The sequence below is a fragment of the Coenobita brevimanus genome, chromosome 113 (assembly GCF_032717465.1).
Source record: "Coenobita brevimanus isolate Jiangsu-jjx chromosome 113, ASM3271746v2, whole genome shotgun sequence".
Classification (NCBI taxonomy): Eukaryota; Metazoa; Arthropoda; class Malacostraca; order Decapoda; family Coenobitidae; genus Coenobita; species Coenobita brevimanus.
The window spans coordinates 4,011,628-4,025,140 of NC_137066.1; positions in this window are offsets into that span (position 1 = coordinate 4,011,628).

Genomic DNA, 13,513 nt, shown 5'->3' on the forward strand with positions numbered 1-13,513 from the left:
TTGGCCTTATAATTGTAGTTACATTTGTTAATGCAACTCTTACATAAGTGTCTTGGCCTTATAATTGTAGTTAAAGTTACATAAAAGTTACATCTTGTTAATGCAACTGTTACATAATTGGCAAAGTGTAACATAATGCAATCGTTTGTCGTTACATAATTGTTACATATCGTTTGTAGGTACATAATTGTAGTTAGTGTAACATAATGCAATCGTTTGTCGTTACATAATTGTTACATATCGTTTGTAGTTACATTATTGTAGTTAAAGTTACATAAAAGTTACATCTTGTTAATGCAACTGTTACATAATTGGTACATATTGTTTGTAGTTACATAATTATAATATGGAGTAACATAATTGTAATAACTGCAGTCCTAACATATGCTGCGATCGATGATAGTGATGATGTGTCGTGCCACTAGTATGTGGAGACAACAATTTGCTTTTTTGTTTGTAGTTTATGTGGTATTTTGACTTATGTAGTAACATTTACACTTATTTTCATTTGTTTGTTATGTGATCTTACTCTATTTCTCTTTTTTTCTGTTTTACTTCCCTTTCTTTTTTTCTATTTTTTTTTTTTTTTTTTTTTGTATGTATTGATTTTCTATAGTTTGTTTTTCTTTGCTTGTGTACGCTTTTTTCCATGTTGTTCATGGTTGCATAATTGCTGACTAATTTCCTTGGGATACTTTTTTAAAGTTTAGTGTATATTGCACAAAGAGTATAAAATGATATTATATAGTCCCATATTTTGTTATTTTATATAAAAAAAATATATATACATATATACAGTATTAACTATACACACTGACTTGTTGTTCACCTGTACCAATCTTGGGTAATATGTGTGTCAGCACTGTGTGGAAATCATTGTCTTCACGATTGTGTTGAAGATGTTCACTCTTGCTAACGGCATTTGTGTTGGCCATTTTTTTTTTTTTCTTGTAAGTTAATTTATATGTTTCCACTAGGTAGCTTTAATTAATAAATGTTAAATACAGTTCTTTTAATCGCTCACTGAGTAACTGTGATGGTATATTTTTTTTATTACTTTGTAGATGTAATAATGTATAGTTGTATGTATGAAACACGTATTTTATGTAGGTATAAATGGTAACACTCGTTGGTAGTAAATAAATGTTATAATAAATGAATGAATATGTACAGTGTAGAATATTTATTGTTGGTGCAAGTATTTAATGATTGAATTATGAAGATAATTGAAGTAGGTATGTGTATTTAAACTGTAACTATACAGCACGTTTTATATGTTTGTGCAGAAGCTTATTGTCTATCACTGTGTATTGTATAAATGAAGTAACTATGTAACTCACTAATTTTTACCGTGGTGGAAATGGTGTGAGTGGTGTTGCACGTGGTGATAGCGTTGTCCTTCGCGGGTTGATTGGCGTGTTGTCGTCTCAGCACATGGTGACGTCGGCTTCCCACACTTGTAGCTGTGGTGAGTGAATGAGTAGCGATGAGTAACTTGAGTGAAGACGGGTGAGTAAGATGAGTTGTAAATATGGACTTGGTGTTTTGCTGCGTGTATTGACCTCTTCACACCTGCGTAAGCGGTGGGGGTTTGGTGGATGTAGCAGAGAGAGGAGGGTGAGGTCTGGTGGTTATGAGTTGTGAGTCGTCTCTCACTCTTCGTTTGTTTGTTTGTTTGTTTGTTTGTTTGTTTTCTTTCTTGATGTATTCTTGGTCCTTTTTTCTTGTGATTTACTCGTTGTAGAATGAAGACTGCCGCTACTTGTAGGTGCGTGTAGAAGATTATACAGACGACGTAGAGTTGTTAATTGTAGTTGATTGTAGATGGCTGCAGTTCACTGAGTCGTCGTAGACTTGTAGACTATTTGCACTGTAGGCTGTATTTTGTAGGATTCAATGTAGAACTGAAGCTAATCTTGTAGTCTCGGTTGCTTTTGTAGAAATTTGCTTTTAATTCGGAGACGATGTCCGCAGATTTGCTGGTTTGTTGTTAAGCTACTTGCAAGGCGTCGAGTGATCTCTTGACCTCTGCATCAGCGTAATGATCTGGGAGACAGAGGGGGCTGGATGGAGAGAATACTGTCAGGAGCTGATGTTGTTGGTTGTTTTCAATCTTGATATTTTGTAGGAATTTAATGTTGATTCGTGGACAAGGTTCGTATACGTTCGCTGCTACCAAATGTCATAAAGACTTTGTATCATAAAGCAGCGACTTTGTATTTGCTTGTAGAGGCAGGTATATTTTAGACTTGTGGTCGAGCGGCTTTTATATCTTGTAGTAGCTTCCCCACCAAATGTCATGTAGTGACAGGAGAGGTAAAGAATAGTATGGGACTATTTTTATTTGTCTTGGAAATATTAAACACGGAACGAGTATAAGTCCCGGGTAGCTACCTCCCTGTCTCGCTATCTCTCTCTCTGTTCTAAGGCTAATCTCCGTCTCGACCTCTCTCTAGGGTCGCTTGTCTCCTTCTGTCTAGCCTGTTCGGTGGCTAATCTCCGTCTGAGCTCTCTTTCCTAAATTCTGGTGTAGCAGGGGTGTGTCACGTGTGTTCCTCGTGGGTGGACTAGATCTTTGTTCACGAGAGGACTGCTGACAGCTAACTGCATCATTCCTTACTGGCCGCTGTCGTCAGCTTTCCTCAGTGTTAAGAGTGTGTAAGCATGTTTAGCAATGCTCGATTCTCGCAGACACAACACCTTCTCATCATCTGACTCCCTGCTTCTATCTGTCTCTCTATCTATCTATTTATCTATCTATCTATATAATATGTAGTCTTTACCACACCACATCCTCAGCAGCAAAGTAACAGTCATATCGAGCCTACTTCGCAGTTCAGGAGTGGATGGGCAATGTTGAGGATCTAAATCCTACTGACTGGGGTTGGGAGCTTCTAGGTGGAACACTCAAACCCATTTTGACTGACACACCAGTAGCAACAACACAGCATGTTCTCATTATGTTAAGTGGATGTAAACAAATGTGTGGCAAGAGATGCAAATGTCGGGAAGCAGGACTCTACTGTACACCTACGTGTTCCTCGTGTATTGGCCATTCTTGTGCCAATTCATGTCCACCTGATGGAGAAGATAATGAGTCCCCATGCTATACCTGTGACAATAACTAGTGATGATACTAAAAAAAAAATGTTGTTTTTTTAGAAGTAGTTCAATAACTGCTGCTGGCAAAAGTTAGTGCTGGTTGTTGACTTTAAATGTATTGAATTTACCATTTTGTTTAAAATAGTACATTACCTTGATCAATAAATAATTGAAATAATGGTAAAAATAGTTTTCTTATACCCAAATCCCTTCAAAAGAGGTATTACATGACCATCTGGGACTTCTGGTTCCAAAGCTATTAAAGCGTCCCATGCCGTTGTTGGTCATCATGGATTTTCGTCCCACACGGCCAGCTCATGTGAAATGTTTAGAATGTTTGTGGATTTCGACTTGGCATGCTGCAAGTAGCTTTCCTGAAAAAAAAAAATTCAATTTTCTCGATTTTTTTTTTTTAGGTCCCTTTGAATTTGAGCTAATGCTCCTGGCCTAATAGCTATGATCAGGGATTAGGCCGTAATCCAGGTTTTAAGCCGGGGATCGGGTTCAGAACTGTGATGAATTTTTATACATCTGTGTCTGTGAACTAATCATGTGATTTTTTTCTCCTTATCTTTTCTTATACTTAAGTAGTTTTGTGTACACACACACACACACACACACACACACACACACACACACACACATATATATATATATATATATATATATATATATATATATAGCAAATAAATATTTTCAGTTGTAAGGTTAACGTTCATTACTATCCATATTGCATCCCGCACAGCGTCTCTTTTCAACCATTCTGCAAAAAAAAGCTAGATTGGCAATTTCTGCGGGAGAAAGGGAGTAAACGAGAAGTAAAAGAGTGAACGAAGGTGGGTTTTTGACGAGGCAGCGATATTTTTCTTTCATCTTAACTGACATGAGCAGAGAAGCAAGGAATGAAACTCATGATACAGCTCTGGATGGAATCTCATCATCTTTCCACAGCAGTATTAAATTTTATATCTTTTACTCCTACAGTTTATGACGATGACATTTAGCAGAGAAAATTCGTACAATGTCAAAGAGTAAAGTACGATGAGAGTAAGGCCTTCAGCACATATGCTAGACTATTATTTTACTATATTTGGCACCTTACTTTACTCCATACAGAGAAACCTTCACTAGTGCAAGTGCTCAAGGATTCAAACTCACTACTCCTCATATGGATTGACCTGAGTATGGAAACAAGGAAGGAGGTTGTTGAAGGAGGCAGGTTATCATTTTTCTTCACTAACACGAAAATGGAAGGCAGGGAAATGAGATAAATGAAAGAGGCTCTTGAATGAAGCAACTCAAACTTCCTTCTGATCGTACTTTTTCTGGAATGAAAGAAGTATAAAAGAATGTAAGTAAGATCTTGGATGAAGAAAAACAAATCACAGATCTCCTTTAAGATGATAAGAGCAGGTTGAAATGGAAGCTGGCTCTTGAAGGAAGCTCTTCGAGGATGTTCAATATTATTTTCCCCTTCCTGGCTGGAAGGAAGATGGATGATAAGAGGGCCCTTGTAGAAGGCAGCTTCACTCTTCCTTAATTCTGACAGAAGCGTGGAGGTAACGCACAAGACTCAGGCATGATGGGGCTGACAAGAATGTGGACTCAGGCATGATGGGGCTGACAAGAATGTGGAGGAAAGAAAGGAAGCTATTAAAGAAGGCAATTCACAGATCATATCTGAGTTGACAAGAGTATGTTAACTAGTAAAGTGAAGCCCGTGGAGAACACTCTTAATCACACATTCCTCTTTCTTTGGGCCAAGTAAGAGAAGAACAAAGAGAAGCAGGATACCGAAGGAAATCGACTGACTTTTTTTTTTTTGCTGACAAAACTAGGAAAGAATGAAAGAGTCTCATGTTCTCCTCCTCTGGGCTGCCCAGAATATGGGCAAAAGGAACAAGGCTCATCAAGAACGCTTCTGAGGAAGGCGTGCTAATATTTTGCTTCCTCTGGGCTAAAAGGAAGGAAGCGAGGATGAAGGCATTTGCACGAGGTCTCACACTTCGTTTTTCTGACAGGAGTATGTAACTTGTCCTGCATGATGCAGGCTCAAGCTTCCCTTCTGGACACACTTCTCTGGGCTGACAAAAATATGGAGGAAAGGATGAATTTTCTCATTGAAGGCATTCTTACAAATTCCTTCATTCACTGACAAGTGACACTAGGAACGTTAGGAATCTCGTGAGAGAACAGCATTCAAATGTTTTATTCTCTGGGCCAGGAAATGTGTATGAGAGACAGGCAAGACAGTATGTCATGAAACAAACTGAACTATAGTTCTTTCACCTGAACTTGGCAGAGATTTTCGTCCTTTTGTATCTTATTTCTCGTAGCTCAAATGTAGAATAAAAGGACCATGGATTCACATCGTTACGTAACGAGACCCAGATATGCATATTAATATCTTGCAACAACTCATCATTCATTAGGGCAAGATGAAGTGATAAAAGTATAACAGAAGCATGAAGTAAAGGCAGCAGCGCTCCCTCCTCTGGTCTCTTTCACCTCCTACGGCATAATAATACTGCCCATTCTTTCCTTCGGGTTATTGGCGAAGTTTGGTCCACAAGTCACGACAAAATGTCTTCAGGAGTCAACACCGGTGCAGAGGATGGAAGTGGAGAAAATGTGCAGTGTTCTTGCTTGCACAAGAGACTTGGGAGCACTTCTTCCTTGGCGATTTTTTCTCTCCGACAAGGAGAGTATGTTTTCATCCCTGTTCGTTTGTTTGTTTGTTAGTTTCTTTCTCTGTTAGCAGGATTACTCAATAACTAAAACAGAGATTTGGACAATATTTGGTGGGTAGACAGCCCATGTTCCAGGGAACAATCATTTAACTTTTGGGACCGATCCGGATCGTATTACAGATTCTGGATCCGGAAAGCACTTTTTGCGAAACCCTAATCAGTGATGAGAAAACCTAACCCCTTATGAATAGTGGTTTGGAAATTACGTTGTCCTTGTCGAAGAGATGCGCTCCATTGAGTTTCCCCCTAGTTTTGTTTATTCAGCTCCAGTATTAAAACTATGAACGAGGAAATGTGGACATGCCTGCTATTATTTACGATAACTTCTCAAGCATTTGACGATATACCATGTGTGTCCTTGTTTGATAAGTTGTTGACTACACTCTGTAATATAGGAAGCAAGCTAATCTTATCTTCCAATCCAGTTATTCATTAATGGCCATCAGAAATCAGGGGCTTGTTTATGCTCTTGCACATGTAGTTCTAAAATTAAAACCTTCACATTCTGATATCCTTCTGTACGCAGTTTCCAAATGAAAGAGTTAGATATTGCATTCACTAATCCCATCACTATTACAGATCCGTCTAAGATGACCAAATCGTTTGGTAGTGTCCAGAGGCAAGGAATTATTTTCGCTGATAAATGAAGTTTTGTAACATTTCTTCCTTGGGAATTTATTTTACCCAATACACTTCATTACCGCCTTTCATGTGTCTTGTTCAATATTTGTCAATATCAGAAGAAAATCAATAAATAAAAGGGAACAATAAGGTGTAACATCACTGTATTGCCTCTTAGGCTAACGGAAATACAGTCCTAGGAGTCATATTCTCGTTGGTGTCGGAAACTTTCAAGTACGTCGTCCTTAGCAATTTACTTTGCATACTAAACCAAAATATTATTTTTCGTAACACAACCCTACGATATTATACACGAACGGAAGTCATAGGAGCCAGAATATTAATATCACCAAAACTATACTAATAACGTGCGAAAGAATTGTGTCAAGTAATGCACACAAAAAAATCGACAAGGGATAGGTGCTAGAGAGCCTCCTATGCTGAGGAGTATGGGCTTTGATAGCACGTATTGCTAAGGACAGGGGCGAACCTAGAGATTTGGGGGCCAGGGGGGCTGGGTTCTTTGCGGGGCCCCCTTCCTGGAGGGGGGCCCCGCAAAGAACCCAGCCCCCCTCATTCTCAAAACTTATCTAATATCTCAGCCGGGATTGTCGGGATGATAAATATATATATATTTATTTTTATATATTAATAAAAATGCTTACAAATTTTATGGCTTTGGGGGGCCCCTCTCAACTTGGGGCCCGGGGGGCAGTTTCAAACAGCCCCCCCACCCCCCGCCAGGTACGCCACTGCCTAAGGAGCTGATTTGTTTTATTAACCCCCGAAGCCAGGAGTTGAATCTGGCACACCGCTCGCTGTACCTTGGTATATTTGCAAAAATTGCTTGTTTTCAAACCATTATATCTCGGCAATTGCAGCACCAAGAATATTTAATAAAAAATGCTCACCAATCCTGACTTTCCACTACAAGTGTCCCCCAGGTGTCTAGTGGTTGCAAAAGGGAGTGCAGAGGTGAAGAACAGAGATCACTTTTGGAGTGACTCAGAGGCTGCATCCCATTGTGCGCACGAGTCTGTGGCTAGGGTGGCCCAGGCAGGATGGGGCAGCCTCATTCGCATTTTCCAGTGTCCTGCAAAACTTTCCCAATAGTCGCACTTACGTATAATAACTTATTTTCTATATCTTTACTTCACTACAGGAATGAGACTCATTTCTAAATAGTTATTTTAGATAGCGCCATCTTCATTCTCCAGTGCTTTGCTAGACTTCTGCACTCGTCCTACTTACGTATAATACACCTTTTTTTTTTTTCTATATTCTTACTTCACTACAGGAATGACACCTATTTCTAAATATCTAATTTGATCATAATATTAAGTTTCTCTACCATAGGTTTCCAAGTCTTCTAGTAACTTACATATTTTGCACTTGTATTTCCAAATGATTACTTCACAATACATATATCAATCCTTACTTTTTAATAACATTTTTTCTTTACATTGGAATTTTTTTTTTCTTTATTGCAAATAGTTTTCTATTTTTATGTATAACGTTACATACATTTCCCCACACACAAGTAAGTAGTACCTCCCCTTGATGTGGTTCTGGAAAAAGCACTCAGGTTGGGATGAAATCCTCAGTGAAGTACCAGTCTGGGGTGACTGGATGATGGTGAGGCATGGGTGCCGTCATGGAGGCAGTGTAATGCAACATTTTTGCCGCACATGATTCTGGCCACTCAGCCCTCATCCCCATTCGACATTGAGGACACTGTTACCTCCAGTTCCTTAATTTCACTTTCACTCAATGCCTTCCTTGCATGAGTGGGCAGCTTGGCAAGGGTGGAGGTGGCACAGGTCGGCTTGGTAGCAGCAAGGAAATTGGGTAATGCAGAACGAGAAAACATATTTCCAAACCCTTCCATGGTGTGAGGTAGACTGCCAATGTCATATGCCAGCCTCCCTAATGTTTGGGTGATGCCGTGGTGACAGAAGAATGTGGAGATCACTTCTATGACAAGAAAAGGAAAAAGGCTAAGTCTGTCAGCCGTGCATTCTTGAACGCCTTATTTCCAATCACCATTGCTGTCAGCCGTGCTTTAGGAGTTAACCTTTGACCCCAGCAGTTCATTAATTTCCTTTGGCTTACATTCTGAGACATTAGGGTATACTAGTGACAAGTCTGTCACTGCCTACAACAAACAACCACCCTGAGGAGGTTGGCCCCATGTACGAGGTCTAAGATCGTGTGGAGAACTTTCTGTTCCGTGGTCTATCGGGGGTAGATTGTAGTACCAGTTGAACAGGACAATACTCCCGACGTAGATAGAAGGCTGGTGATAGGGAGAGTTTTAGCTCCCGTTTCAACAGCCTTCGTGACATCTGAACATCCCCCTTTGCTGAACCTTTTTAGTGTATCATTCACTGGGGAGTTGGCCTGCAAACTCGTCTTTACATTTTTCTTTAACTGCATACATTAGACTGCATTCACCTTGCTGATCACATTTACTGTCTCAGACTTAAAAAAAAAAAAAAATGGCAACATGACACCCAACCTGAGATTTCTCAGGTGGGACCATAAATGTTCCCACCATTCGTCCAAGCAAGATGAACTGGACCATAGTCTGACTCTGTTTCTGTTAGTTTCAGCAACATTTGTGGCCATTCCTCTATTTCTTTCTTTCTTTCTTTTTTTCTGAATGCCATATCTCCTTTTCTAAGCCTCTTCTGCTCACTGAGACCCAGCTGTCTGAGGCGACTGATGGAAATCATTTCTCTGTATCTTCCTACTTTCACTACAATCGTTTCAAAGCCAAAGATAGTTGTGTACTGTATCTGTATGTAGTTATTTTTATTATTGTTATCATTCTTCTTCATTATTATTATTATTATTATTATTATTAAAATGAGCACAATATGTTGGGTCTGGCTAGTGTAATCACCATAAGTTACTGTGACACGGTCATACTGCAGACATCGTCATGTAACCCCAAAGGACTGAAATGAAATAAATTGGAAAAAATAGAGGTAAAAAGGAGATAAGCTAACAAAAGTCTCGGGAGAAGAAGGATGGTGTGATAATCAATGCTGAATCAAAAAAGTGTTCAGCGTAGATTTCCAGATGCTGATATTCGGGGCACCGATTACGTCATCAGACATGGAATTCCACACGTCAACCATTGGAGGGGAAAAAAAAAAATCCAAAACTCGTCTAGAACAGGGTAGTACAGCATTTCATTGGCTGTAATACATGCTAATACTGTGCTGAAGGAATTTTGTAGACTTTGAAAGTATATATGAATCAGGAAGCTGATCATGCAATGGATGTGTCGAGTTCAGCCTGATCTTATACAGCATACACGGAGAACTAAAGGTGCGGCGATGATCAGTTCTGTAGAGTACATTACTTTCAGACAGAAAAGATGCCGCTCTGAAACCTGTCAATTAGCGAAAATGACAAGGAACTGCCAAAATGAAGCATCAGAAACAACACACCTCTCTATCTTGTTCCTGAATTTGAATTATCTGAATTCTCTACACTCTGGCTTCGGGCATCCTGTCATTCTCTGGCTAAATATATCTGTGCTGTGTACATATCTCCTAATTTTACAGACTGTGAGAAATTCCTGGGTAATCTTACTTCTAACATGAAACATTCTCTATCAGTTTTTTCCTACTCTGAATTCTCCATCCTTGGTGATTTCACTGTTCTTCCTATCCTATCACTGATCCACGTGCTGAACATGCCTATGTCTTTTCTATCATTAATAACATAGAACAGCTTGAACAGCACCTTACTGTACAGCTGACTTCCTTGGAAAGAGTTTCAACATATCTGACTTCTTTCTTACAGCTAATCGTACTGCATACTCTGTCAACCTGTTCTCTGATGACCTCTTCCGATCAAAACCTTACTACCTTAACCTGTCCTATCACTTCATTAAGCCCTGCAGATCCTCCCAAGAAGCAGTGGCTGTGGCACATTGGTGCTGCTAACTGGAAATCACTCAGGAAGTGCGTCTTTGACTTTTCCTGGAATGATTACTTCTTTTGTGGATAAGAGCCATCCGAGTGTGCCTCAAGCATTATGGGAATTATTCTCTAGGGGATAGAACCATATCCTCTTTTCACTTATCCGAACACTAATAAAAAGAAACTTGGTTTAATCACCCTTGTTCTAATGCTATACACAACAAGGAGGCATGCAAAAGGTACTAGCTCCAAACCACCCCTGAATACTGTATAATCCATCTCTTTTATGCTTCTGCCCAGAATCATGCTGAATACTGTATATTCCTCGCTTTGCTTAAGAATAATTTCATTCTTACTAAATGCTCTGAAATCCTCGACTCAAATTCTTCCTGCTCCTTCTGGCACCTTGCCAAAAACGTTTCTAACGACTGTGCTTTATCATCTTTCCCTCTTCATCTACGCTCTGATGGCTTTGTAGCTGTTTCATCTACTGATAAGGCAGAATTCTTTGCCCAGGCTTTCTGTTGCAGTCCTAGTTTGGACAATACCGGTGCTATTCCTCCATCTCTTCTCCTCTCTGCCCTTTTCATTGCTGACATTATTATTATTATTATTATTATTATTATTATTATTTTCAAATTATATACTTTCTTCCCTCACTGACTTCAGTCCTAACAAAGCGAAGAGGCCTGATTGGGTGCCTCTTGTTTTTCTCAGGAACTGTGCTTTTTTGTTTACGCTTTAGCTTGGTAAATTAATTGCCTCTTCCGTTGACGCATGCCAATCCTTCCTGATGGAAGTTAGTTTCACTCAGCCCGTGCCATATGAGGGTGACCGTTCCCAGCCCTCAAACGTGTCTGCTTTAACATCCTGTATTAGATAAAATTTCAAATCTGTTCTTAAGTACAAATATTTAAAGCACTCTTCCTATCGTATTTCTTCCCAGTCGCCAGTATGGGTTCCGCCAGGGACACTCCACTGGCGATTTTCTTACTTCCTTTCAGGCTCCTTGCATTCGAGAGCTGTGCCATTGCACTTGACAACTCAGAGGCATATGATCTAGTTTGGCATAAATCTTTAAATTCCAAATTTCCTTCATACAGTTTCTATACTTCCTATCTGTGCGTTTATCTCTAGTTTCCTAACTGGTCGTTCTACAGCTGCTGCTGTAGAGGGTTACCAATCTTCTTGAGTAATCAATTGTGGTGTTCCTCAGGGTTCTGTCCTATCACCAGCTCTCTTCCTTCTATTCATCAGTAATCTTATAAGCTATACATCTAACTCAATTCACTCATACGCTCATGGCTCCACCCTTCACCTTTCAGTCCATTTTTCACAGCATCCACCAATGCAGTTACTTAAAGAAACATGGGATGAGGCTATGGTACACCTATTTTCTGACTTGGCTCGTATCTCTGATTAGGGTATAGGTAACCTTGCTCTGCTTAATGCATCAAAAACTGTATTCCTGCATCTTTCTACCTGCCAAAACTTCAAAGAGTGTACTTTAATATTTAACCATATCCAGCTCAATTCTGCATCATTTCTGGACATAACTGGGGTTGCATTCTCACTAGCTTTATCATGGGAAGATCATATCATCTCTTTTGCAAAATCAACTTCCAAGAGATTTGGTGTGTTAATCCGACTCCATGATTTATTTACCTCTGCACAGCTGTTGCCTCACATCACGGAGGACTAGCCCTGCATGAAACTTCAGTTGCCTACAGTACGTACAATATATTGACTTAGGTCTTCACTTATATGTTGAAAGTTTATATGTCTATGTCCTCCAGGAACTCCTCACCTGTATTTCGCGAGCAGAAAGGCCAAAATATCTTAACTAATCTTGATCATGATTGTTGATTATTGACTAGATGCCCGTTCACTCATATGCAGACTGCTCAATGGGTAACAGTTCCTTTATACTAGACCACTCATTCGCAAAGTCTGTTATCTCAAACTCCCAACTTAGCTCAGCAATCTCCAAAATCTAGACTTAACTAAGATCAAGGGAATGGGGACAAAACAACACTGTCTCATTTATAGCTAGGAAGATCAATATGTCCATATTACTAATAGACAGCCTTCAATGACCTGCACAAGACATCAAGAGGCGGTGCACACCCTGACTCAGTGCACTCAGGGCAAGTACAGGTCAGACATGGGCAACAAGAAGAAAGATTCCTTACTCTACAAATAACACATTACATCAGTGGTGTCCTGCGGCTCTCCAGCATGGGCTCATCTCCTATATAGTAGCCACTATAACACCTTACATCATACAGAACGACACCCAATGCATCACCACTGACTGCATCAAATCCTCTCCCACATCTCTCCAACGCTCTGTAACTAAGTCCTCCCTGGCAGAGACTATCTTGATATGAAAGACACGCAATTATATGCGGAAGTCTGTTCAAGTGCACAATATCCCTGTCATTACGTGACACACACACAACTCTTAATAAGCAAATAACCACCAACCAAATATAATCAGACGCTCTACAGTAATATCCTATCTCCAGATATTCAAATACTAGAAATGAAAAAAAAAAAAAAAAAAAAAAACTACATGCTGACTTCACGCGCAGTGCACCACAACACCTCGATCACAGCACCATATTACAAGCCCCCCCTCCTGACATCCACGCATCGGAGGTGTCCTTAAATTGGGATGACAGAGTTCAGCTAGCTAGGCTTAGAGCAAGACATCACCCAGCCCTCCTCAACCGTCACCTTAGATCTGGGTTGGGTTGAATCACAGACGACACGTGCCCAGCTTGTAGACAAGGCCCACCCAGTATAACATACATAATGGAGCATTGCACAGCACACGCCATACGAACGTGCAGAAGCGCCATCAGCAGTGTAAGGAACCTATGGGACAACTCTACAGGGCAATTGCTTGCCTGTGGTTGACGGGTCTGCTTTAAAAGACGGACCTGGGTTGAACAACATAAACAACTACTACTGATAAACAGATATTTCCCGATTCCTCTATTTCCTTCAATGCAACCAATATTCCTATCTCTAAAAATACTGAACTTTTCGGTGTTTTGTTTAACAATACCCTTAGTTGGACCTCTTAAGTTAGAGCTCTTG